Source organism: Trichosurus vulpecula, chromosome X, assembly GCF_011100635.1.
Source record: "Trichosurus vulpecula isolate mTriVul1 chromosome X, mTriVul1.pri, whole genome shotgun sequence".
Classification (NCBI taxonomy): Eukaryota; Metazoa; Chordata; class Mammalia; order Diprotodontia; family Phalangeridae; genus Trichosurus; species Trichosurus vulpecula.
Window position 1 is genome coordinate 47,555,542 of NC_050582.1, and position 7,409 is coordinate 47,562,950.

The following is a 7,409-nucleotide window of genomic DNA, read 5'->3' on the forward strand; positions in this document are numbered from 1 at the left end:
CAGTTATGGGGGACAGCCAATGCAGCGTCATGGAGTTGGGACGTGGAGTGTTTTGTATGTAGTACATGGTGGGGAGTTAAGGCTAAGAAGTTCTGAGAAAGGAAGAAGAGGTCAGCTTGTGAAGGCCTTTAAATGCTAAATGGAGTATTTTAGATTTAACAATTGGAGGTAATAGGGAGTCACTGGAATTTCTTGAGCAAGGGGAGTGACCTGGTCAGACCTGCATCTGTGGCAGCTGAGTAGAAGGTAGATTAGAAGGGAGAGAAACTTGAAGCCTGGTGACTAACCAGAAAGCTGTTCCAGTAGTCCAGGCATAATGTGATGAAGGCCTGCCCTAGGGTGATGGCTGAGTAGAGATAAAGGAATGTATCAGAGGCAATTGTGAAGGTAGAAATGATAAGACTTGACAGTCAATTGATTATGTGGGATGAATGCAAGTGAGGAGTCAAAAATGGCCCTGAGATTGTGAGCATGGGTGATTGGGAACATGGTGATGTCTTCAACAGTAAAAAGGAAGTAGGAAAAAGGAGAGGGTTTGGGTGGGAATATAATGATTTCTCTTTTGGATATGTTGAATTCGAGATGCCTATAGGCTATCCAGTTTGAAATTCCCAATAGGCAATTAGTTGATGAGGAGGACTAGAGTTAAGCAGATTAGGGAAATATAACCATATATGTGTATATTTATTTCTTTTCCCTCCTGGGAATCATGTGCAGAAATAAGATCATTGAAAACATTGAAGTGGATGAGATCACCAAATATACCTTGTTTAGAAGGAAAAGGAGAAGAGGGCCCGGGACAGAGCCTAAGGGAACACCCACCATTAGTGCGAATGACCAGGATAATGATCCAGCAAAGGAGAGTGAGAAAGAATGATTTGATAGGTAGGAGGAGAACCAGGAGAGAAGAGTATCACAAAAACTTACAGACGAGAGTGTCTGAGAGAAGAGGGTAGCTGACAATATCAAAAGGCTGCATTGAGGTCAGGAAGTTCAGAAAAGGACATTTATTTGTGAATTAAGAGTTCACTGATGACTTTGGAGGGGACTGTTTCCATTGAATGAAAAGGTTTATGTTATATTACCAGTGGTTTAGACAAGAGTGAGAGGAGAAGTGGAAGCACTGATTATAGATGACTTTCTCAAGTAAGTTAGCCTTCAAGGGGAGGACACAGGTAGAGGATGATAGCTTACGGCTGTGGGAGACATAGGCATATGTGTAGACAGCAGGGAAGCAAAGGACAGGTGGAGATGAAAATGAGCAATAGACTAGAGGTGATAGTGAGGTTAATCTGTGGGAGAAGGCAGGTGAAGAGTTGTAGCCAAGATGGCTGCCTGAATGGAGGTAGACCCCTCAGCTCCCACATAGCTACTCCATTGAAAATGTCTTACACCCAGAACAATTACTTTGGAAAACAAGTCTAGAGACAATTTAAGAGTCATTGGATTTCTTGATTTTTTTTAAAAGGCCTAGACATTATTTCAAGAACTCATAAATGAAAACTGCATAGATTCAGAAGAAGGCAAAGTAAAAATAGAAAGGATTCACTAATCACTTTCTAAGAAAAAACCTCCATAAGGAAAAATTCCAGGAATTTCAAAGCCCAAATCCAGAGCTTCCACATCAGATAAAAAAAGTCTGCAGCATTAAAAAAAGGAATTCAAGCATTCGGGATCACAAAGGATCTGGAAATTTCTGCTGTAAATGAGGGATCTTGAAATAGCATATTCCAATAGGCAAAAAGTAAGCTTTCAATCAAGAATAACTTATCCTGCAAAGCTGAGTATAATTCTACAGAGGGGAAAATAAATCTTTAATGGATTAGAGTACTTTCAAGCATTTTTGATTAAAAGACCAGAGGTGAATAGGAACTTTGAAATAAAAACATACAAGTCAAGAAAAACTTAGAAAAGTAATATCATTTGAGCAATTTGAGTGGGCCATATGATGGTGTAGTGCTAACAGGCTAATAAGGGAAGAAGAAACAAGGTTCCCCTTAGAACCTTAATGTCCTCAAAGGGCATCAAGGGAGTTAAATAAGAGAAAAACAGAGGATCTGGAGGTGGATTGGTTCTAACCAGAACATTTTAAGAGAGGAAAGAGAAGGGAGGGCAAAGAGGGGGGGGAATACCCTAGTGTGGAAAGGAAGAAAAGGAAGTGGAATTTGTTACTTTTTATAGTTAGGATATGTAAGTAGAAGAATTTGAAAATACAGAGGAAAGAGAAGGGAGGTGAGAAAGGAGCATGTAATGAATCTTATCTGAAATGGCCAAAGGGACGTTGAAAAAACAGACACATACATGACCATTACATCAAATCTAAGAAGGAAACAAGTGGAGATGGAGGGCAGGGTTTAAAAGGAAGGGAACTGTCACAAACACAACAAATTTTCTGATTCTAAAGTAGGGATTAAAAGAAAAAAGAAGAAAGACAAAGAACTAGAATATAAAGAACCCATAAATTTAGGAATGGTTCAACAAATTGTGTTATATGAATATAATGGAATATTATTGCACTGCAAGGAATGGTGAAAAAGATTATGTCAGAGAATCTTGGGTAATGTGAACTGGTATGGAATAAAATGAGCAGAAGCAGGTGAATGGTTTATATAGGGCAATATGAGGCTAAGAAAAATAACTTTGAAAGACTTAACTTTGCCCAATTTCTTCCTGAGTTCAAATCTGGTCTCAGACACTTAATAGTTGTGTGACTCTGGCCAAGTCACTTTACCCTGTTTGCTTTCGTTTCTTCCTCTATAAAATGAGCTAGAGAAGGAAATGGTAAACCTCTCCAAATGTCTGTGCCAAAAAAAAACCCAAATGGGGTCACAAAGAGTCTAACGCAAATAAAATGACTGAACCACAACAAACAACAAATGCGGTGACAAGCCATGTCTGTGCCAGAGGATTTATGATATAGCTGTTACTGACCTCAGGACAGAGAAGTGGTGGACCCAAGAAGGAGAGATGTCATGGTTACTGTGTAAATTAAATACTTAGTTGTTTCAAGATTTTTTTCTCCCACTTTTTAAATAGAGAAGGGCGCTTGGAGATAGGGAGAGATCAGGGATTAACAATAGTAAGGGCAAAAAAATAGGGTCATTGAATTTTTGTTGGATGCATAGAAGAGAACAGAGAAATATAAAAGAAAATATAGGAAAGTAGGATAGATTTGAAAGTAGCATGTGAAATTTATTATATACTTTTCAAAAAGCTAGCAGTATGAAGTAGAAATTTACAGTTTCATATTCAATCATGTTTATGTGTTCTGCTGTAGCTATGGAAGTACTAATTTTCTCGTGTTTAAGTTCAGAATTTAAAAATACAAAAAAAGATGAGTGGAATTAAGGGGGCATGTCAAGGAGTGTTTTTTTGGCAAGGAGCTCCACCTGTTCATATAAGGTAGGGTGGAAGAGGAGATAATGGGGGAAGACTCTTGAGTGATATGAGATGAGGAATGGGGGTGGGGTGAGAAGGAGCTCTTGTTGAATGGTTCCATTTTTTTGTTTTGATGAAGTATGAGGTGGTATCCTCAGCTGAGTAGGAGGGGTAAAGGGCTGTGAGATACCTGAGGAGGGATGAAAATGTTTGGAATAACTGCTGTCTTGAGTGAGATACTCCATTAGGGAGGCACAAAAAGATTGCCTTGCTGCAGTGAGGGCCTAGTTGAGCTTATTTAACATAAATCTGAAGTGTTCCCAGTCAATGTGGTTTCATGATGTTCTCTAACTCTGTTTATAGGCACGTGGATAGGGGAAAAGATAGCAAGCATTGGTGGGAGTAATCCAGAGCTGAAGTTTGGCAAGGCAAGATGGGTGATAGGACAAGAAGGAAAGGGATCTGAGCATATACGATGATGTAGATTTAAACTGATTCAAGAAGGAGTTGAGATAGGGAAGGGAAGGACAGTGTAACCAGTGCAAATGTAATAGCCAGAGAAAGACCTGAGGAATAGAAAGGACTGCGTAGGTCATGGTGATGACAGGGAAAAGAGTTAGGGGTTATAAGGCAGAAGAAGAGCTGGAATGATGAAATATTGTCAGATAAAGGAATTTTGGAGTTCTTGAAACTTAGAAGTTGAACACCTATGGGTGATGGCAAGATCAAGGAAGGAAATGACCATCTCTGCATGTGGCTTAGGTAGGGTAGAGGAAGTAGGTCATAGAATTTCAGTAGGTTGAGAAATTGGGAAGCTAAGATATTTGAAGAATTATCTATCTCCTTTCTTTCTCTCTCTGTATATCTCTCTATCTGTCTGTCTATCTATCTATCTGTCTTTCTAATCCGTTGAAGTCCTATAGTGCAATAATAGGAGTAGGGGTGGAGAGAAAGCCCATAAACCAGGCACTGAACTCCTTGAGAAAGAAAAGAGAATGTCCTTAGGGTTTGGAAATAAGTTCCCAGAATCTTGGTCAGGTGATAAATTTTGATTGAATTAATCTCAAAGGACAAGAGGTTGTTGCACGGTGGGCATAGAAGGAGAGTCTAGAAATGGCACTGGGAAGGAAGAGGCATTCAGGCTCCTCTTTCATGCCCAGTGAGACTTGGGGTATGAGTGAAAATCCAGCTAGTGCTGAAAAGTTAGGCTTGGGTTGTCTGGTCAACAGGAGAGAGCCATGTCTCGGTGCCAAATAGTATTGCTACACATTGAGTTTGTAGTCTACAGTGACCCTTGCATCTTTTTTAGACCAGATGCCTCAGGGAATGGCAAGTATTCCAGTTTTGTAGGAGTATATATTCCCATTAGGAGTGCTAGGAAATAAGATTGGAAGGGTAAGTTGGCTCCACAGAGTAGAGGACCTCGAATGCCAGAGTGAAGCTTAGAGACTATTGAATCAGCAGTGGAAAGATATTGGAAGTACTTCAGTAGGGAGGTGCCATTCTCAGCCTTGTTCCATTAAGGAGACTGAGTTGGTGGCTATGAGGAACCACATTATATGGAGTAAGGAGAGGGATCCATTATGTGGTGTGGTGGAAAGAGTGGTGAATGAGAAGCCTAGTGTGGCCACTTCTGAGTATGAGATGAGTTATGTCATTTCCTCTCTGTCTGACTAAGTGAATCATCTACAAAATGGAGGAAATAATACGTCATATGATGGAATCTTCAAGCCCGCTGAGTTGAATACCCTGACTTAACAGAGGAAGAAAGCTAGGCTCCAAGCAGGCAGGTAACACGCCTCTGGTTACTCAGTCAGGAAGTACCAGTGGCAGGCTTCAGATCCAGATGCGCTGACTCCAAAGGCAATATTCTTTCCAGTACACCAGCTTGTTGTAGTGCCTAGCTAACAGGGTTGTCATGAAAAGCAAATGATATAATGTATATAAAGTGTTTTGTAGACTGCAAAGTGTTAGAGAAATGTCAGCTATTTTTCTTTGCTGTTGTGCTGACTAAAAGGGTCTTAGCTAAATCAGGTCTTTCTTAGGGTTGTCTTTTTGCTCTGTTGTATTCCTGATAGAAAAAAATGTGATGAGGACTTTTCTATCATATTTTTCTGGATTGGAAATGAAAAACAGAGTATAAAGCTTTCTCTCTAGGACATGTAGTCATCCCTACCCCTTCCTTTATTGCTCCCCAACTTTTGTTCTCTTGGAAGAGAAATAAGAAATTTAATGTAGTTGAGAAAACAAGGTTAGTCAGAGAAATGAAAAGAGAAATAGATCTGGCTGACCCAGGTTGGGGTTATGTGTAGGGGGATGGGGTGCAGAGAAATATTGTGAGGGTAGGAAGCTGCTAGCCAGAGAAATAGGCTAGATTAATTAAAAGCAAGCCACCTTCTTCCTTCTGACCTTGTAAGAATACATTCCAGTAGCAGCCTGAGAGTGCCAAACTGGGGAATTCCCCTTTTCCGGGGTGGGGTGGGTGGGCTTAATACCGGTCTGTGCTCAGCCACTTTGCTCCTTTCCTTTGTGAAAGCCTTCACATGGAGTGCATATGTGAATTGGAGTCATAGATGGTGCAGGAAAATATACAGAAATGTCCCCCAAAATTGGAAAAGCAGGTTTTTCTTTTATAATATAACGTTGTTGTTATGGGGCCCAAGTCTGGTTTTTTATCGGTCAGTCAGTGAAAAAGTATTTTTAAGCAGCTACTATGAGCCAGACACTGTCCTAATTGCTGGGAGTATAAGTATAAAGAATGAAATAATCTCTATACACAAGGAGTATATATTTTAATGAGAGAGCAAGTACTTACATAAACATGTATGCCATAAATATAAATATAAAGTGAAAAAATACAAATATTTACAGAGTAGTCAAATGCAAGGTAGTTTGGGGAGGGCTAGCCTGGGCTGCTGAAGGGATGAGAAAAGGCTTGGTGTAGATCAGTGGTTGTTTGTTCGTTTCAGTCACAGCTGACTCTTCGTGACTCATTTGGGGTTTTCTTGGAAGAGATACTGGACTGGTTTGCCATTTCCTTCTCCAAGACCAGTGCTGTCGAACCCAAATAGAAATAGGGGCCACTAATCTGTACTAAGGATCCCGGTGGGGTGCCTATTGACTAGTTTAAACATGCGATATTATCTGTGTTTTATTGGATTTTAATTGATGTTCAGTATTTCCCAGTTCCATTTGAATTTTGTCAGCACTGCGCTCAAGAATGTTGTGGCCTGGGTGTTTGGCACTTCTGCGGTAGGTCATGATGCCTGAGCTGCATCTTAAGGGAAGAGAGAAATTCTGTGAGTCAGAAAAGGAGGGAAGGAATTCCAGGTATGAAGGGTGGCCAGTGCAAAGTCACACAAACATATTCATGACACCAAAACATTATTTTAGCCCAAAGTTTGTGGAGTACAACCCTTCTCTCCAGGCAGTGCTGCACAGTGCAAGAAAATTTGGATACCAGGTCTTCCTTTGCTGTCGTTTCACCCTTTGGATCTCATGTTTTTTCATCTAGCTAATTGCTGGACTAGATGATCTTTAAGGATGCTCAGAGTTCTGATATTCTCTGATTTATGCATTTGGGCTATCCAGTGTATGGGACAACTGGCTGGCATGGTGGATAGAGTGCTGGCCCTCCACTCAGGCACAGTTATCTTCCCAAGTTCAAATCAGGCTTCAGACACTAAGTAGCTGTGTGACCCTGGGCAAGTCACTTAACCCTGTTTGCCTCAGTTCCTCATCTGTAAAATGATCTGGAGAAGGAAATGGCAAACCACTCCAGTATTTTTGCCAAGAAAACCCCGAATAGGGTCATGAAAAGTGGGACACAACTGAAATGAATGAACAATAACAATCCAATGTGTGGCCCATTGACCAAATGTACCCCACTTGATCCCAAAATGCAACCAGCTGGAAAGAATTTTAAAATAAAATTAATGTTTTTTCTACTTTGTCATCACACATGAACTAGTAGGCCTGTATGAGCTAACTATATATAATTTCTAGCTATGTAGCCAAATTCTCAATAGTGT